The sequence below is a fragment of the Phlebotomus papatasi genome, chromosome 2, assembly GCF_024763615.1.
Source record: "Phlebotomus papatasi isolate M1 chromosome 2, Ppap_2.1, whole genome shotgun sequence".
Lineage (NCBI taxonomy): Eukaryota > Metazoa > Arthropoda > Insecta > Diptera > Psychodidae > Phlebotomus > Phlebotomus papatasi.
The window spans coordinates 26,514,676-26,536,266 of NC_077223.1; the positions used below are offsets into that span (position 1 = coordinate 26,514,676).

At 32.9% G+C, this 21,591-nt stretch overlaps 1 protein-coding gene and 1 non-coding gene across 5 annotated transcripts in view; both read right to left on the bottom strand.

The window, feature by feature from the left end:
• The window catches only part of LOC129803179 (uncharacterized), a 123,104-nt gene that overhangs the window by 42,500 nt on the left and 59,013 nt on the right, over positions 1-21,591 (bottom strand). The window lies entirely within an intron of this gene.
• Positions 13,044-13,204, bottom strand: LOC129805091 (U1 spliceosomal RNA). Its single transcript, XR_008752062.1, has one exon. It is a non-coding gene; the product is annotated as a U1 spliceosomal RNA (small nuclear RNA).

The following is a 21,591-nucleotide window of genomic DNA, read 5'->3' on the forward strand; positions in this document are numbered from 1 at the left end:
TTAAAACTTTTATTTGAAAACATCCAAAATGCCCTCTGGGAATGACAAGATCACCGAATGATCTCAAAATCCACAAATTTCTCAAGGCACTTTAATGAGTAAAAAGTCAAGAGATGAGAGAAATGCCAACGTCGATGGGATTAGAAGTGGATAAGTAAATTAATGAAAGGGGAAAAAATGGAGAATTATTGTAGAAAACATAAGACAGTTATAAACTGTCTTGGAAAATGACTGTGGCTATTTGGGAATTGCCATTAACAATCGGTTCATTCTCTTTTTTTTTTGTAAAGAGCAAAAATTCTCCTCAAGATTAACCGCAATGGTGACGGTGCACACATACTCGAGGATATCTTTCTTGCAAAACCTGAAATTCAATAATAATCTCAATGGACGTCAGGGTGAGATTATGTATGCATAAAACCGAATTTTAATTCAGAATACCACAGTCTCAGTAAGATTAGAATGAATTGCCTGGGTGAATTGGGTTGTTTTTTTCTTTCGCCAGATAGAGCAAATTGAATAAAAGTTTCACTTTTAAAATTTGGAGAATTTGGAGGCTCACAGAGTTGAAACACTCCTTGATTGATGATCTCAATGCAATGGTTGATTGAGTCCAGTGACCCACAATTTCCCGAAGCGCCAATTTATCTCTCTCTCACTCCCACTTCTTCAAGCCAATGTCTCCTTTTTGCACTTTTAATTGAATTTGTGGCATTAGCCGAGAATTCTTCATCACTCGATTAACCGGTTTAACGAAAAACCTCCACTTCTTTTAGCAAAATTCTTCACTCATGCCTCCACTTGCAGCATGTTACCACCTTTTTGGGATATCTTTCACCACACTAAATCCTCTTTGCACGCCAAAAGGAAGAGCACCATACCACTAAAAGATACACCACTTAGGGATTCTCTTTTCAATTTACGAAATTCCCTTTACGATAGTGGGAAAGAAATGCTGAAAGTGCAACCAAGAGCAGCAATGTCTTTAAACTGAAATGCCCAGAGTTTCCAGGCATTCAGCACAACATACCACACATCAGACACCACACAACAGCAAAAATACTCCCAATGAGATAGTGTTGGAGGCTCTCAGAGACGCAGATCATAGAGACAGAGGAGTGAATGTGCGCCCAGAAAAGGGGGGTCTTCCACCAACTGGCTGTGGAGGCCGCGAAAACATTCAAGCTTCAAACTGAAACAGTTCAAATGTATAGAGAGAGTCAGTGGTGGCGTGTCTCAGAACTTGGTGAATTGTATAATTAATTACAGATTTTAATCGGTATTATTTCTTTTATCCTCCCTCCTCTTGCGCCTTTAACCACTATAGAAGACCCAGAAGCCACTTGACTCTTGTGGATCCAAAAAGAAAGATGCCAACAGGGCTGCTGGAGAAAATCACACAGATTTTATTACTCCGTCAAGATACGCTATACAAGACAATTGAGACATTATATGCTTGGAGAATATCAGGAAAAAAATTTACAATGAACCCGTGGCCGGAGTAAAATCAGTTAATTCATAAGATTATGACAAGAGGAATTCCAACTCTATACTTCCACTTCATTCTCAAAACACCGCACTGGATTTTCCACCAAACGACCTCAAGCTGAATTGGTGTGTCTATAGATAGAAGATTAACATTGGGATTCGACTGTCTTGCAGAAACAAAACTTATCTTTCAAATTGAAACAGTTCAAGGTTTTCAAACCGTATATTGGCTTTACTAATACGAGCTATTACGTCTGATGACCGACATTATATGAGAATGTCACTCAATTTGTAGTTTGTCATCAATATGGATTATTTGATGCAGTAGTGAGTGGAACAACAGAGTAATGTAGGGCCGATGATTCAAGCCTAATATTAACCCAACAGTATTACCTTGTCTTCAATTGATTTCATGTATAAAGACTCTTGGAAAATAAATCAGATTTCGTATTCGAGTTACAGAAACATAATACAGCAAGAATTAGAACTTCTAATAATTATAACTCAACGAGTTTCAAGATGACTTAGTACTAGGAGGTCATAGTAGGGCCATTGTGGACAATATAGGGCTATCAGGCCCATATAAAAGTCAAGTTCTTAATGTACCTCGACTGGTTACCAAAAACAGCAACCATGCCAGAATATAGACTGAATATAGTCATGGGATTTGTAATTCTATATTACGAAGTAACTAGATTATTTATTTATTAAACACTGTTCTTCCAAATTAGGTGTGATTCTTACATAATAACATCTATTTCCTCTCTAACGGGTACATACAGAAGAACACCGATCCTAACAAAATTAGATATATTGAATGTAGCATATTGTATCTGTTATCCAGGACGAATCATCGACAATATCCAAGACTATCCTTTGAAGGTCACAAACTTCAGGCAAGAAAATTAGGAATTCGAATACGAACCAACAGTTTCGAAAAAAATGAGATCGCCATCATACAACGTTAATTCTTTGCAACGTTTCTAGGATTAATATTCTCTTCATTAAGTCTCAAGTGAGGTAGTAAAAATGCACAGGAGAAACGTTCTGAAATTTACTAATCGAACTCAAGTAGTTAAATTCAACTTTCAGTTGCCAAGTAAACCAATGCAATGAGATGGGAAAAACTTAATTTTTGACTATTTTGTCTGAGCTTTCAACCATCTTTATTCTAGTGGTGAGTTACGAACACTAGGGCGACGATGGCCGATATCATACAAATATGAATTCCTGATACAACCTGAATCTGTTAAATATGATTTTAAAAGTATTAACGAAAATTCATTATACCAAAATTGAAATATTACTATGATTATCGTGTGGAATGAAAGTGATAAGCCCATTAATAATAATAAACTTTACATAATAAGCTTTACATAATAAGCTTTACAATGTTCAATCAGGAAGGTAATATTATGAACTTTTTGTTATTTTAATGGTTCAATTTTTAGTCGAAAGTTAATTTCTTTAAATTTTTATTATTAAATTTTACATTTAAGTTGTAAAATTCGACTAGTTGCATTATACAGACTTAATGCAACTGCGAAATTTCAATTTATTTTACAGGTTATACATATACATACAAAAAAGATATTGCACTGTACACCAAGGGATAACTCATTCCCATTTGTTTTCTGACAAAAGTTTCTAGTTTACCGAGTTTCGCGATGCAAAAAATGGGGTTCTCGGGTTTCACGATGCAATTCTTGTTTTTTTCGGGCATAGATATAAAAAGAGATAGTTACATTGTATACCAAGGGGAAACTCATTCCCATTTTTTCTGACAAGGGTTTCTGGTTTCTCGAGTTTCGCGATGCAAAAAATGGGTTTTTCGGGTTTCACGACGTAATGCTCAACGCACAATAACTTTTGTTTTGTAAACATGTTTTTGACATTTCAATGAGAGTGACTGAAATCTAGATCTAGTCATCTCGCTTACTCTCATAGAAAATTTTGAAAACATGTTTACAAACAAAAGTTATTGTGCGCTGGTCATAATTCATGGGTTTCTCAGATTTAACGATACAAAAATTGTGTTTCTCGTGTTTCACGATGCAAAGACTGAGTTTCTCGGGTTTCGAAGAACCCACATTCTTTCTTTCGGGTTTCTTGCTGTACACTGAAATTGTACTGGATTACTAAATTGAAACATGGGAAATATTATTCAAAGGACTGATAGTTATCTTTCTGATGTTTCTTATCATTTTTCATAATTTGTTGTCTGGAATCGTTACTTGCCCAAATAGATACCTATAGTTAAGAGGAGAGTAATCCTGAAAACGTCGCGTTTAAAAAGATTATAAAGTGAACATTTCTAGACTTTTCTAATCCTTCGTACACTTATATTAGACAAAAATCCCTTCAAAGTCTCTTTAATAGGAATTATATTATAATTCTGTTAGATATCGTGAAGATAAGATAACTAGCGATTTTTTATCGGCACTAGATTATACTCAAAATCACATTTGTGACTTTTGTCATTTATTTTGCTAATGCAATTAATGATTTTGTTTCCTTAGCCTCACAATTTACTTGTTGCATTGACGCTTTATAAGTTAAATCATTTTACAATCCCCAGACAAGAAAATAAAGCTCTTGTCAACATATTTACGATTTATTTGCAGTGAAGAATTAACAGATATGACATTTGTAGATAAGTATACAAGTTTACCAGATCAATGTTCTTTCAGTACATGTTACTTTAGAAAAACATTGCTTGAACGTTTTGCACATTCTATTTAAATAATTCGACTAACACATTATCCAATTAGGATTTAGTATACATGAGCTCAATTGTATATTCTGATTGGCTAGAACTTGCAAAGCTTTGGAAGCTTTCAAATTCTAACCAATCAGAGAATATGATAGAACCAAAATATTTTGTGGAATTAAATATTGATTTACGTGTGCACTTATCATAAATCTAACAAATTCAAAGCCCAGACTTGATCAACTCTGCTGCGTATTTGACCGTCATAGTACAAATTTAGCATATTTTCCATTAGAGTCATGGAATTTTGTTCTCTCTATGGTGTCTCACTCTCCCTCCATGTCTTTGAATTTTGTTCTTTTTTTGCCCTCTTCATTAATTTATTTATTACATTACGATTTATGGCGGAAAAAGAGACTATAGTGTAGTTGTGTTTAGTATCACATTGTAAGTGTCCAACATGGTAAAAAAAAGTCTGCGGCATGAGAGTCAATGTGAGAGGAAATGCTGAATGCTGCACAATTCATTGGAGCCGACTCAAGTGGAAAAATATCTGGCATTAATTCTTGTGGCTTGGGACTAAAAGAATAGCAGTGGCTTGTGAAAAAGGATTCCCAGAGAATATTTCGATGATCGGCAAAATTGATTGGTGGTGGAGGAAATTTTTCACAACTTGAGAAATCAATTTATCCCTCCGCTTTCCTATTCCTTCATATTATAGTTTCCCATCACCACAGTTTATGGTGAAGAGCTATGGGAGAGAGACATAACATGGGAATAACTTATTCGCCAAACCATTCCTCCTATTAATTCCTCCAAGAGATGACAAGTGCAATAAACTGTCCTGAGATGCTGGATCTATGAAAGACACTGAGAGAGTCACATTTGTGAAGAGTATTAAAAGGGTGGATAATTGACAAAGACAACAATTGAAACATCCTCCAAATGTCGAGACGGAAAAATTATACTGGAGTGTGCGACAAAAGTCAATTGGTACTTCCAGGAACTTGGTCAGAGTCCAAAGAACCCAAGAGGAAAAGTTCATCGGATTGAAAATCATCTACTGATCTCAATTTATATTTGCATTTCATTGCCTAACTCACTTTACGGGAGGATTGGGCAGTTTTATGAAGCAATTGCACCTTCAATATTTTATTTGTATTAAACCATCACAAGATCTTAATGCAAGGAATCTATGTTGTTTGTGCTTTATTTAGGTTATTAGATTTATAAAACTCTTTCTGCAACTTATTATCGTGTCTACACACTCACTAGAAGCAATTTTCGTCAAAAATTGCCTTTTTTTTTAAATAATTTTTGACGTTTCTGCCTACAAGGATAGGAGAAATTTTCTTTAAAAAGGCATTTTTTTAATGTAATCCTAGTGTATAGAGGCTTTTAGATACAGATACAACTAACTTTTATTTGAACAGCTTAAAAAATAAATGACATCAAAAATGTCCCTACCATGGGGCAGTGTAATGTAAATTTTTTTCCTTATAGCCCAGACCAGGGGGGTGACAATAACTCTGAAAAATGCGACCGGTTTTAGTGTAAATTTTTTCCTGTTTTCGTACACATTTCACGAGATATCTCCAAAAATACGTAGGTTACCAATTTAGGGATTTTGGTTGCCTATTCGTTATTAAATTGGCTTTTATTTTGTACTTGTATTTCTGGCTAATTCATCCTACAGTGACAGAAAACAGCTAATAAACTCAAAAGTTTTTTCGGCACGCTTGTAACATATGGGAAACATAGGAAACGTCATGCCCCTGGCCCAGACACACCTTTTATATCAGGAAAATTTTATGAAATCAAAATTTACAAATCTCAAATTCGACATTTCTCACTCTTCTTTTTCTTCTAAACGTCACAAGAATTTTAATTTGGAATAGCCCCTGAAAAAGTCCCCATCTAGGATTGAAATGTCGGCAAAATAAAATAAAATTGAAGATCATAAATTAGACCTAAACACTGTCTTTAATTTATTAATATAAAAAAACGGTCCAAATCCATTACACCAAATTAAATTTGGATCAATCTAATTCTATGTTCGGTAGGATAAGATAACCATATCCTAAATGTTTGAAAAAAAATGTGAATTTTGGTTACATGAAATTTAGTGATCTAAAAGGCGTACCAGGGACCTAAATATTCAACAGTGAAATTTCAATAGCAGCTTTACTTTTGATAAGACATTAGTACATTATGGAAAACAGAGTACCATCCTGCGATAACCAGCATACTTATAACATTTTCTTAGTTATACTAAAAAAGACAGTAAAGGTAAACTGGAAATAAGTGAGTCGAGTAAGTGTCATTTAGCGCTGATTTTTGTTACTTTTTGCCCCAAATGATAATTTTTAATGATTTTCTGTAGGGTAAAATATTCAATAAATCCTGAAATGAACAATTAATTCATTCAGTGAAACGAGTGGAACTAATTTCTTATGGAAATTCTAAGCCATTTTGGGAAACCAATTGACCAAAATTGATAGTAATTTCGTAATGGGTCCGGCACACCTTTTAGATCAGAAAAATTTCATTAAATCAAAATTCACATCCCTTTCTTTCTCATACGTTTTGCATATCTCGTATTTTATCTGATTCTTTCACACTCCAAATTCGATTGATCCAAATTGAATTTATTGTGATGTTTAAAAGAAAAAGAAGAGTGCGTAAGAATGAGATAGACAGATGCAAAACGTGTGAGAAAGAAAGGGATTCCAATTTCAATTTCATGAAATTTTTCTGATCTAAAAGGTGTGCTGAAGCCATAAGGGTTCAACATTCAAATATTTTTTTGGGTTATCTCTAATAAAAATTTGAAAACTTAATTTCTTTTATTCTATGGAGATGTAGCATTTTTAAAAGTAAAGCTTGTCACATTATGTTCCAAGTTTTCCTGAACTTCTTGTTAGATATGGGGTTAGGGAATGTTTTAATGGGACCTTTAAAGTAATAGTACAAAATTGCAAGATTGTCAATTCTCCCTTTGCAAAACTACCCTAACCTCTCCTATATATAACAGCAAATTTTCATGTGCTGTAAATCGTGAAGTTGTACACTTTTTAATTAAGCACTTCATACTAACCCTTCCAATTCATTGCCAGTGTCTACTCAAAGAGACTTTTGTGCATATCCGCCACACAGTTAATCAAACTGCCACAATCTGTCGCCATTCATCTCACTCTTTTCGCCAAGTGAATCTCCCTTCTAACCAAGAACCTTCCTTTTACACTCCTTCCCGCCATGTCAATTAACCAGCAGAAACAATTGTATCTCCTTATTAGAAGTGAATCACATACGAATCACTCACTTTTGCTTATAAACACTCCTTTTCCAACAAGCCATGTCTCCCCAAGAGAAGCTCAAAGGAACATCAAATAGTTCTGCTATATGTCAGTCTTCCGTTTGAGTAATTTCCCATATAGAGAGAAAAGCAATTATGAAATCATCAGAGACTCATGTTTGAATTAATTGTGAAAACATCATTTGCAAATACATCATCTCAATGTTTGAGCAAGACCTCAATTCTTCCAATTGAAGGCTTTTGACCCACAATCATTTATTTACCATCATCTTGATCCAGTTTTCATGATTTGTATTTTTTTTCGTCAAAAATAATATGATAGCTTTCTGTAAAAATACATGGATATTTAGCACCTCAACATAATTATGGTATATTGTATAATTTTCGATGTTCTTCAATATACCGTTTGTACAATTACATTTTAATTTCCCAAAAAAAGAAAGAGCCCATTAAATCTATTTATTAAAGACTAACACCTTTTGAATGGTACAGAACAGATGTTGAGTTTACAAAACAAAGAAGAAAAATAACAATAAAAATAGGAGTTCCCTGAATTGAATATCGTTCTTTCGCGTATTAAAAATGACCAACTTATTTAATTCATTCTATTTGGTTCAAAATTTACTACGCTTTCTGATTAATTGAATAAATTAATTATAATTTAATACTAGTTTCTTAATAAGATTTAGTAAATTTTGACGTAAAAATCACAATTTATGAAAAAATACCTAAAATTATAATGAATTTATACTGAGACAAAGAAAATTACAAAATTAGTATCAGTATCAAAATTTAAAATTTCTGAAACTTATGGTTATGAGAATGTCTTACTTATGTCTATGTCAGCTCAATTATTAGAAAGTTAATAACGGTTTCATATCATGGGTAAAGAAATTCAAATTAGACTTAAATTAAAAGTTGATAAAAAGGCTTTAAGAATAAAAAATTTGAATAACTCCTGTAGGGTAAAGTGCTACAAGTCAAACAATGGTACAAGTTGCACAGGACTTTTTCTTGATAAATTTAGTACTTCCTTTTTATTTGTATATTTTTAATGCTTTAAAGCCTCTACATATTGGAGGCAATTTTCGTCAAAAATCACATTTTTGACAGAATTTTGACGTTTCTACCTACACAACTGCAGGTAATTTTCGTCAAAAAAGCAATTTTTGACGAAAATTGTTCCCAATGTGTAGAAGCCATTAGTTTTATAATTTGATCCTTGTGCTTAAAAAAAATTGTACTGTATTTATCAAGAAAAAATCAATGTCCAACTCGTACCGGCGAATTGTCCAACTTGTAACACTTTACTCTAGATGAGCCTTTCACTCTGAATTAGAAATATTTAACTTTGAAAAAATTATTATGTAAAATATTTAAGCTATTTTGAATTTTAAATTGTTTTATTAAATCATCATGCGAAAGAAGATCTCAATAAGTTCCGAATGAAATTTTAACGTAAATACAAAATTAAATCAATGTAGATTTTCGGTGATCATTACAAAATTTTATGATATAAAAAACCGTAAAATTTTCCGAAATTATAAAATTTAAACCAAAATTACACACCTCATATTATTCTCTATATAAGATAGTTTTAAAGGGTGTCAAAGCGTCCCAGGCTTTGCAAAGTGCTCGAAATTGTAATTTAGACGACATACCTCAAGAGTACTCTCGCGTCAATTAATGTTTACCGGTTCTCAACCGAATTGAACCGATTCGTAAATCACTCAAAAGATTTCCCAAAATAATTTAGAGAGTAATAGAATTGATTTTCGGACAAAAATTTATTATCGGTTCAATCAAATGGAATTGATTCAGGCTTGTCCGAGTGATACCATTTAGTTAAGAAGTGCGCTCTCTAGAGCTTTTTTAACCATTGAATATGAAAAACCGTAATAGGTAATCTCTAAAACATATTCAAAAAGGAAAAAAATCGCGCAATGCGTTTTCGCGTAGTCCAAAAAACATAGTTTTGGTGGGGATGGGGAAGGGGAAGGCTGGCAGGCTGGGTGGAAAATGAGACACCTGTTAACGATTCCTTGTTCGACTTATAGAAGGGGGGGGTCACCTGAAGGTCCTAAGTTACTGTATATCTAACTGTTTGTACTCTAGGCATGATAACGTCCGAACAGACAGACAAACAGTGCGACATCATTTCTCAGAAATCGTCTAAAACGCTAAGATATAGGGAAAGTACTCTCCCTTCGAACGTTCATGCCTTCGAATAATGTGAATTTTCTTATACTGTTCTTAAGAGACTTGCACATTTTTATTAAATATTAGTTATCTTTTAATCAATTATTGATAACTGCAAGATAATTATGTGTAATTTTCTTAGGGAAAATGAAAAAAATCACATTATTAGAAGGCATGAACGTTCGAAGGGAGAATACTTTCCCCTAAGGAGAAAAGTGCATGCAGTAAAAAAAATCCAAATTATTTTTTCAAAGAACTGGAAAATCATAAATCTTTTAAAATAAGAGTAATTTATTTTTTACACGCTTTAGCAAACTTTTCGTTCATATATAAAAATACACTTAAATATTCCTGCACTGAGTGAGAGAAATCCGAGAAAGTTAAAATAACATTCCGGGAATGTTAATTTTACAGTATTGATCCAAAATCGGTGTAAATATTACCCTTTTTAAGTATATTGGGAGTTAAAGTTACCCTTTTTCATGTTAATTTTACCCTTAAAAAGGTGTAAAATTAACATTAAAAAATGTTGATATATTTTTACAGAAATCTGTTCAATCACTTTCATGATATATTTTTACATCTAAAAAGTGTTAAAGTTATGGAGGAAAAAAAGTTAATCGCACCCTCTTTTTTTTTCTCAGTCTGATAGTATTTTTCAAGGTCAAGGGTTAAAGAGGTTATTGAAAGAGTATTCCCTAATAGCTCGGGAAAAATTTGTATTCATTGGAAAGGTCTTGAAATCTATAATCTTGCCTGTTATGAAATAATTGAAGCTAAATCAATTGCCTAAATATCGGGTCTAAAGAGTTTTAAAGATTTTATAGGCTCATCCCTAATTACTATATTTAATTGATAAGAGTGTTTTGGAGATTGTCTTTCTTATTACTCCATTACATTCATTTTGTTACTATACCTTTTTAATAAATTTCTGTTTTAAAATTACATTCATTCGACAAAGACATTGATATGTATTCTAAAAGTCCTTTAATGTCCAAATACATAGATTCGGGCTGATTCTAAAGAATATTTAGCTTCTAAAATTTGACTGTGGAGGATTAGAAAAAGAAAACTCATAAAAAAAACCAATAATCCATAATCCTAAACTCCCAGTGTTGTATTTGGATAGTAATACTGACTTAAGGGTCTGTGCAAAGCATAAGATTGTGCCTCTTATGTGCTTTTTTAAGATGCAATTTTTATAGTAATAAAAATCATTACCTATCCAATTTGCAATTTAAAACAATATATTTAGCACTAAAGGGGCTTTTTATTCTTTGTCAGTTTTTATGTTAGACTAATGAAAACAGTTATGCTGATTCCTGGACAGAAAGTCTCAAATCCTGACAGGAACTTGTTAGTATAATGCCATTAAAATTCCCTATCGACACTAACGTGCTCCAACAAATTCCAAATTATTTGTTTATTTCTCAAGATCATCCGATAAGCCAACGACCCTTTTCACTCTCAACAGCCAACAAATAACTTTTCTTATTTGAATTTTAAACGAAACATAAATTCCTCATGAGCCACCACAAATAGAGACTTCTTGGAAAATCAATTGACACAAAATGGGGTCCAATTTACACCGCAGAATTTGCCTTAACAATTGTAAAGTGCACTCACGAGTTTGAAGTTCAAATTAGTTGTTCCTTAACGAGATGAAGAGAGAAATAGACATTGCGAGAAGGCAAAAGCGTGAAGTTGTACTCACATAAATGATAAATGTTGATCTATTAACCCCAAGTCAAAAACGTGAATTTAAGTTCCTTTGGGAATTCTGTTTTTTTTTTCTTAAACATAGAGCAACAGAGATGATATTAACAATGAAAAGTGAGAATATGCATAAGAACCACTGGGAGATACAAATTAAATCTAATTAACCAAACTTGAACTTCTTACATATGTTTCTTTTTCTCTCCTTAGATCTTGTATAATTATTCAATATCACTTTATATCACTTCACCATTGTATTCTTGACATGAAACTTCTTCATGGAGTTCTTCATCAAATTCCATGGCAACAATGTTTTAGAATGGCATTAAGAAATAAAAACCACAAGATTACATTCAATTTTTCTCAACACTCTTTAAATTGATCATGATGCTCATCAAGTGGCAAATGGTGCCACATGTCTTAGGATGTAAATACAACACCGGATGGATGATTGCTCCACAAACGGATTCAATGTGACAAGAACGAAAAAAAGGCGATCAAATCACATATGCTTAAAAATTTATTTGGATAATGGAGGAGCTAGAACAGAAAAAAAAATCCGCATCCGGGTGGTCTTAGCGATTGAGATACTTCGCCAAAAACGATGGTTTTCATGGAAGAAATTCGACGACATTCTGCAATCAGATAGGACAGGGCACGACAGACATCCTATATCCCAAAAATACTGACCAGCTGACACTCCCAAGGAGGTGCAATAAAAATGCAGAAGAGTCAATGGGAAAAAAGAGATGCAGATTATCACTTTTTTTTTGGGCACTCAGAGTGAAACGATGTGGGAGAGATTTTTATTAATGCTTCCAGTGTTATTTAATCTTTTTACCACGCACAAGAAGCACGAGTGAAAAAAGAGATGTGAGTAAAGTAAAAGAAGTTATAGAGAGTCTTGTGTCAAATTTTATTTTTAGCCACGCAGACACATTCCTAAAGACCCTTCTTGCAGGGCAATAAATCCATGAACTGGTTTGACTCACACCTCCCCTTCAATGTGAAACTTTCACGTGAAAAATGCAATCAACCAGTGAGAGGATTTTCAAAAAAAAAAGTCTCCAAAATCTTCAAACATGCACCATCTCCCTTGACTACTGGACCATATTCTTCTTAATCAGTCATTTAACATTCATTGATAGGGCAAGCGGAATTTTTTCAAGCATGCATAGTGCTTGGAAATCAACCTAATTGACAAGGGAATGTAATTCACTAATTTTGTAAAATCAAAAGAATGCAAAGAAAAAAATTATTGCGAGACATGCTTAAAAATTAATGTTCATCATTTTTTTTTCGAAAAAAAAAAACAAATAGGGGAAGGCCTTCAGGCTTTGCACCACTCTGCCTTCGAGCACTTTATATTTCTAAAATATTCCTTTAATGAATCCAACCTATCGCAATATATTTTAATAGGTCGTATAAAGTCTCGCATTTCCTGAAAAAAATTAAGTCAGGCTCATTAAAGGAAGGAAAAATACGAAGTGTTCAAAGCCATCGCATCATGCTTCCTTTACAATTCATCTAAACCGCATTTAGATTATGAACATTATCCATAAAATTATTATTACCTATTAGACCAAATTTTAAACATGTATCAAATTTGCACGCGCAGGGGAAAGCTTTCAGGTCCCGGCTATCAAAAATTGTGCGCACGAGTTATCCACATTAGGGATAATCGCAAGGGTCAGCCCAACCGAAGTGCAATGGAAGAGCCTCGCCTCGGGGGAACCGCCTTAATGATCACGGTAGCCCCTACGCCAGGTAAGTTTCAGGTTTCGTATGTGCGAGTATGTGCGAAACCTGAAAGCCTTACCCTGCGCGTGCAAATTTGATACACGTTTAAAATTTGGTCTAATAGGTTATAATAATTTTATGGATAATGTCCATAATCTAATTGCTGTTTAGATGAATTGTAAAGGAAACATGACGCGATGTGTGGGATACAGATACCTAGGCTCTATTTGAGATTTGAACCCCTTATATCTACCCAATAAACATTACTCCATTTTTTTCCAGAACGGGCTGAACTATAAAATATACTGAGTTGCCACCCTTGACATCCTGCAGTCAGTAAATCTTAATTAAAGATCTTAAATATTTGATTTCAGAATTTAGAACAGTAACATAAAATATGTCCTATTGGTTCCAGACTCCTTTCATAACCTCTACAAGTAAAGGAAACGTCTACACTCAACTTTGCAAGACGTGAATTTAGCCAGTGTCCTGTATAAATACCTTAAATTCGCCCTGTTAAGATTTAACGGGACTTGAAATCTGTTCAAATTTAATCTAAATAAAATGGTTCGGGGCCTAAAAAGTCCTGACGTGCATCAATGAGAATTTATCTGGTAAATTATGTTTAAACCTAATACTTATATTATAAGTAGTATTTAACCCATTTGCTTGAAATAAAATAAAATAAAAATACACATTGTAGAGCGCGTGGCCTATTCGACACATGTCAACCCAGTCGACGGCCATAACCCGCCAATCCTCATCCTTTATTCCTTTGACACACCCAACCCCTACCATCCTTAAGGGTGCTGAAAGGTTGTTTTGGGGCTTTTATTGTTAGCTAAATGTGCTCAGTCTTCAGTGAGTGAGCATCAGTCGCCCTGGACGGTTAACTCTCACCGTGGTGTCACATATAAGATTAATATTAATATTAAGAAAAGCCGGAGAGAGAGGTATATATATGCACAATTTCAAATGGAATATCACGTGTGTTAGAAAGAGTACACTCTAGTGGATTAATACGATGAGTAAGATATTACTGTTCGTATTTTTGCTTTCTGAATCGTATTACAGGCACACGAGCAATTTTCCATGCGTGCCAACTGTGATTCGGTCAGTTTTCGAGCTATGTATTGCTGCCAACTTCGTACGCAGAGGGGAAATGTGAGAGAGAAGCAAGATAAAACAATTGCTATCTTTTTTTTGCCATTCTCGCAGTTCAGAAAGTATTAATCTTAATATTAATCTTATATGTGACATGGTCATCATGAAGTGAAAAATGGGTGGCACCTTCAGTTCTCCAATTTCCCTCTAAGTTTGTAATTCTATTTAGGTTAGCTCCATCTGGGCTTACAACATGTGTAAATTTAACACTTGTTTAAAATTTTGTAAAATACACAACAATAATTTTATGGGAGTTATTTGTAATTTGAATTCGAATAATACCTCTTACTTCGATAATCTCGACAATGTATCTAATGATATAGTCAAATGCTTGTTTTAAATCCAAAAAAAACTAACACTCGTGTAAATTTAGCACATGTGTAAAATTTTCTGTAATACACAACAGCTTCTTTGTAGTTGTTGTTTGTAATTTAAATTCAGTTTGTGCCTTTTACTTGCATTATCTTAATAAAACCCCAAAATTAATCAATCAAATTATTTGGAGTAGAATTAAAAGAAAAGCCAAGTGTAAATTTAACACACGTTCAAAGTTCATTTAAATGAACAATAGTAATTTTATGAGTGTTGCTTATTATTTAAATGTACTCTCACAGTGTAGAGTAGAAAAACATATACAATCGAACAGCCTATCTTCCCCTGTCTCTCATTTTATGACTTTGCTCGACCATATTTTTCTGCGAAATTTAAAAAAACATATGTATTTTTTTAATGGTCACACTTGGATCCTTCTTCTTTTAACCCCACTCGCAAGCTGGTCGATTGGCAACGCAAGAAATTGATGATTTAAGAGAAGCAAACAAAATTCTCCAAAAAGGTCAATTCCTGCTTCACTCCCTCGGCCAGTGATCTTTTACGGTTGTTTAATTTAAGATTTATGCAACCTTTCGCCAGGTAAATTATGACCATGAAGATTGTGAAGGATGGTGAAGAAACAGAATTTGTGTATAGTATCCGGTTAAACTGACAAATCTGTCAAATAAATGTCAGTGTATAACAGTTTTAATATGCTTATTTTTAAAATATAAAAAGTGAAAGTTGAAATTAATCCTAGGAAGATACCTTGATGAAAATATATATATAAAACCTTATTGACAAAACTACGAAATTCGTTAGATATAGTACATGTATCGATGATTAATAAAAAAAAATAAAAAAAACTAACGTATGATCAGAGGTGATCAGCCGTTATAGAAATTCATATAACAGAATTTCGAATTCTATTGTTATCAAAATGTGATCTTTTCTTTCAGAATAGCAGCGACATTGTATTATTCAGTGAACAAAAAAATCCTGTGAGAATAATGATTTATAAAATTAAGGATAATAGTGTTTTATAAATATCACAAAAATATTACATTAACTTTACAAAAAAACAATCTGATTTTGAGTTGAAACTGCATGGTATCTTCACTGGAATTTCTATGCAATTATTCACAGAAATGTCGCCAGAAAATATCTCTTCACGACATTGTTGTCATTTTTAGTCCCTCCAAGATAAATCCCCATCATATAACATTGTTAAACTTTGTCTCGTCGTAAATGACCATGTTGTATAGTTTGAGTGGACAGTGAAACATTAAAGAATCTTTAAACATTTTCCAAGCATAAGCAATAGAGAGAAGAATCTAGAAAAAAAAGGACAAGTGACTCCTTCAAAATGCATCTTATGAGATACCACAGAAGAATAATTTCTTATTCAGCATTTATCATAATAACAATAAATTCATTTGCGATTCAACAATTTCTCGTCCTCTCTTCCAGCCCAAGAGTGACCACTCTTTGGGATGATAGTTGAAAATAGCGCCAGCAATAAATGTTGCAATATTGAACATAGAAAGATTCTTCCTCTCACTCTCTGGATCTATTCTCCTCCAGAGAGGTCGAGAATCATTTGTTTGCTTTCTGCAATGAATTGTATTTAATGTTGTGAATATTTTGCATTAAATACACGTACATGTAAGCATTTGAGTTGCGTGGGTTGATTTTATGTGCAGTCTCCTAGCAGACGATACTTTTCTCTTTACAATCCAAAAGGTTAAGACAAAAAATAATCCTTCACGGCCGAAGGGAGTACAATTATTGGATATGGAAAAAACAAGGTTCCAAAGATGGTGCATTTTTTTCTTAGTTAATAGTTTTTTGCTCTTGAAAAACCTATACTATACAGAAAAGATAACAATAAAGGGTGAAGCAAAAGATTTGCAACATTTTCTTGACATAATGCATTTTTGAAAAAAAAAATAGAAAAGTTTATTCATACTTTTCAAATTTTAAGATTCCTTTTAGTTTTTCTTTTGTCCTTTTTTGTCATAGTTGTTAAGATACAATCAATGGGGTAATTTGGAATCGAACTTAAATTGGAAAATATTGAGATTTTTTCACTATTTTGAATGGGCAAAAAAATTACCACGAAGAAATACTCTTGAACATAGGGCTTGTAATCAAGCGCCTGGCAAGTTGGCCTTTTTATATGGAGCTATTTGAAGCCAATTTCCTAAATTGATCTCGGACTCAGCTCACAGTGCTCTAAGGAAAAAAATTATTTAAACAAAAATTTAGTATATTTATCCTTCCATACGGAAAGGTATCTTATAATACGGAAAAACTTCTCACTTTTTAAATATTTAGCATAACGATCACGAGTGCAGAAAAATTCCCATACGCATTTGTATGTGAAAGTAAGAAATTGGCTTCAACTTTGAAGGCCACTCGCCGAGGACTAGCTTGTAATCAACAATAGCGGATCCCAGAAGTTGAAGGAAATCACATGAACACTCTCTCCAGAGCTTTTGGCTCAGTCTCCAAACCTTTTTTTATTTTTTATTTTAAATTACACAATTTTAAACAACTCACTCAAGTTTTGCCAATTTTTCTCTTATGATCCCTGTTATGCCCTGTTGTAATCCTGACCGAAACCCTGAACGAGTCTCACAGAAAAATTTGCAAGACTCGAGTAAGTTGTTAAAAATTGTAAAAATTGTATTTATTTAAAATTTTGATAAAAACGCTTCATTATCTTTGCTCCAGTCACTAAAGCTTGGAGATCAAGCCGAAAGCTCTGGAGAGTTGATGTTTTTTCTTGAGTGATTGTAACTTCCTGACGAATTCCGAAATTTCTTATTGTCGATTGGATTTCTATGTCGGTTTATACTCACAAAAAGGGTCGTACTCCTACGTGGTCTTTTTTTCTCTTTGACCATTTAATATAGTGAGGATTGAGAAAATGTCTAAATTACAATTTAGGTCGATTCCGATGTGATTCCGGTTTGACATATTCCGAAAACGACCTCAAGTTAAAATCGGTCCGAGTTAATGGTCGATCATGCTTATTTTTTTCTAAATTCTGATTTTGAAAAACCGAATAAATCCGGTTTTACACTTACAAAAATTCAACAATAAGTTTTAAATATAAATCTTTTATATGTCGCATTTTGAGAATTTTTGATTATAACACCAAACGATAGAGAATTTAATAAATGTTTTATGAATCCGGTTTTACTTTAAAATTTTTGTTTTAAAAATAGTCTGCTAGTTTAGATTTTGTAAACCATGCTTACTGTTTAGGTATTCTTTTCAATATTTTCCTAAAAATATTATTCGGTTTAGAATGTGTATGAGAAATATATTCCTTTTTAGATTTAGACGTTTCGATTATTTGCATCGGGCAAGACTCAGACGACTGACCCCCCTTATAAGTTTTATTTTACATAATAAATTTATAAAAAGAAACACACACAAAAAAACATAATAATATTTCACGAATACGAGGGTTATATTTAAATTTCAAAAAACAGAAAGTCTCACAAATTCGAAAATTAAAAAATAACTATTTATTAATTGTTATGTCGCAAATTTTATGCATCATCCTGTGCATACACAATCAACGATGTAGAGGTGAAAGAAGGTGGAAGGAAAAAAAGTGAGAAAAAATAATAAAAATACAAATATCCACAAGAGTATATATCTTTTAAATAATAAAAAGTAGACCCCTTCTTGTGCCACAGTGATTCATACCTTGAGATTAAAAGTTTTGCTTCTTGTGCAGGCAAAGAATTGAAAGAAACTCTCCTGTTTTTTCCTCTATGGATGCATCAGCATGAAAAAGCTCTTTGGAAAAAATAGCCATATAGAATATCTTCAAATAAAATCTTTCTCTTACTGCATGAAGGTTATATTTCCCTCCTTTTTGTTCTTCATTTGGATTAAACAGTAATAGTAATTGCAAAGAGAATCAGTAAGAAAAAGAACAAAAGTATATTATGGAAAGAAAAAAAAATCATTTTATACAAAGAACGGGCGTGAAACGTGGAGGGAGTGAATTTTTTTTCCACTAAAAATAGTAAACTATTGAGAGAGTCAGATACAAATTGAACAAAGAATATTGTGCCTTTTTTTTTACACAACCAACCACCTCGCACAAGCAAATGCAGAAAAGGCAAATAGAGATTAAACTTTTTAAACTAAAATGACCCAATTTAACCACTATAGAAAATATTATGGTCAAAACAACACTTTTTTGAGGTCATCAGCCAACACTCTCAGCAAATATCCTGAATACTAACAATCATCCATGAGAATTTTGCAGCTTTGACTGAGCTTTCTACAGCAAATATCAATATATTCCAATCTGAGAAAATGTAGAACTCTCAACTGCTATATATCCATCCATCAACACACCCGTCACATTCAGTAACACTGCCATTATTTAATATACACACTGCCCCAGACATCCAAGTGAAAAGATAGAGTGAAGAGATTGAAAATAAGAGGTACACAAATATAATAATAAAAAGGCAAAATGCCGTGTTGTCATCAAGACTTGGAAATTGAAAAGCAAACAAGTGATTAATGATTGTTTGTAAATGACTTAATCACATACTTCACACAACATCGTACTGCAACATTCAGCAACCAAGAAGATGACTCTACCAGAGTAGAAGTGCAAACAATTGAAGATGAACCACAAAAAAAGGAAGAAACTACGAGAGACAGCCAGGAATTTAGAATTATTGCACAAATTTCTAATATCAACAAATAAATGCACAAGAATTTAACACAAAACAGTGACTAAGCGAAATAGTTTCATTATCGCAAATACCACTGACTTTTAATGAGCAGGGAATTAAAGTCATTTCACGTGAGAGGTATTTAAGTTTGATATGACCGATCTTTTGGATTAAATAGATTTGTTTGAAATGTTAATTGTTGAGAAACGATGTAGGAAAATAATGAACGATAACGTAACTCTAATGCAACAAACAAGAAGCATTTTCGTTTTCTTTTTTTCTTGGTTTTTGAAAGAGTTTTGAAAATAGAGAACAACCTTCAGGAAAATTTAGTCATACTTATCGAGGAAGAAACTTAGAATGGGAAGTCTGGAAATCTTTATAGTTTTTGTTAAATTTCAGAGTTGACGCAATGCACTAACGTAAGATTTACGTCAGTTAAAGTACTAGAGATCTACGTAATTTTGTAAGAGTTAATATTTAGCTTCTTGAGTATTTAGTAATTAAGTAAGAGCATTCAGATCTTGGACGATGAGACCTCTTGACTGTCACAGTTATAAGTTCGACTCTCGTCCAATGCAAAATAATAAAACGTGTGAAGGGATACTTTTCACGTACAATCCTGTATATATATAGTGGCGAAAATAAAAAAATGAAAACTTACGTTTTCTAATATTCTACACGACTTAAAAATTGACAGTCAAGATTTATCACAATCTATCCCGTTGCAGTGATCCCTTGTATAAATTTACTTTCTCTAGTCCTTCAATGTAAAATTTTACAGATTACATATTCACAACGATCAACCTCAGGCTATTTGGGCCCCTGGAATTGGTCTTCTTCGTGATCCTTTTCTCTTTGTCCAACTAAAACAGTAAGGTAATCTCACAATTCGGAATTAGAAATGATTCCGAATTACCCTATTTCATTCTAGACCAGAATTGATGCCGAATCTAAAATAAATCCTTTAACAAAATTTAATTGGGCTGTCTCAATTAAATTTAAGCTGTTGTTGTTGTTTGAAAATATTTGGCTTGATAATCTTAATAAAAAAAAAAGAATTTCTAAACTTATGTCAAAAAATAAACTACTTCACAATTCCCTGTCTAAATGTGTACCGGTCAAAATCCAGAAAACCAAAATCTTGATCAAAGAAAAATCTGAGAGGACCAAAATCTAAAACACAAAAATTCGGAAAGCCAAAGTCCCGAAAGCCGAAATTCCAAATGAGTCAATATCCTGAGAAGGTAAAATCGCGAACACCAAAATCTCGAAAGCCAAAATTCCAAAATCCAAAATCCGGAATGCTTAATTATGTCATAGCTACTCCCCCGGTGCACTCGCGCTTTTTGGAGGTAAAGGGAAATTTTCTGAATCCTAGGAAATTATTCTACATATTCCGTATAATTTTGTTCTTTCAGGATTTTGACCATTCAGAATTTTAAGTTTTTGATTTTGGTTTTTTAGGGTTTTGGCTGTTCGGGATTTTAATTTTTGAGATATTAGCGTTTAGAATTTTGCCCGAATTATGGATAGCTTGCAAAAATCTTAAGTTCTTATCTAAAACAGATTTCAAAAATTCACAAAAATTGTTGATCACATCATAAGCTAATAATTTTATGATTTTTCGAAATCTGTTTTAGGTAAAAACTTGAGACTTTTAGACGCTGTCCATAAATGTATAATGTCAATAAGTAATGATGCCACCCTAATTTCATTTATTTTTTCTCGTGTTTCATTTATCAGGTATTAATGTAGATTGAAGACGCTAAAGAATCAGAGATACCGTTTATTAAATTAATTTTATCGATAATAATCGTAATCATTCGATTTTACATGGGTTCAATATAATTTTCACGATTTTGAAATATGCAAATTATCTAAGCAAATAAATAATTTAAAGTATTTGACAATTTGACGGTTAACCAGTTTTTCGAAACCGATTAACCGTTGTTGGAATCACTATACTTAAGCAGTTAAATCAAAAGCAATGAGCGCATACATAATTTAGTGTTCCTATTGCTGAAAAACAGGTCATAATTTGTGTCTGTTGCAGCCCTATCACTCTTTTAAACAATAATATGTAAACATTCTGAAGTATTGGACACTTTCCAGCTTTTTTCAGAAAAACAATAATAGGTGTGAACCTTATGCCCAGCGCACAATAACTCTTGTTTGTAAATATGTTTTCAATATTTTCTATGAGATTGAGCGAGATGACTAAATCTAGA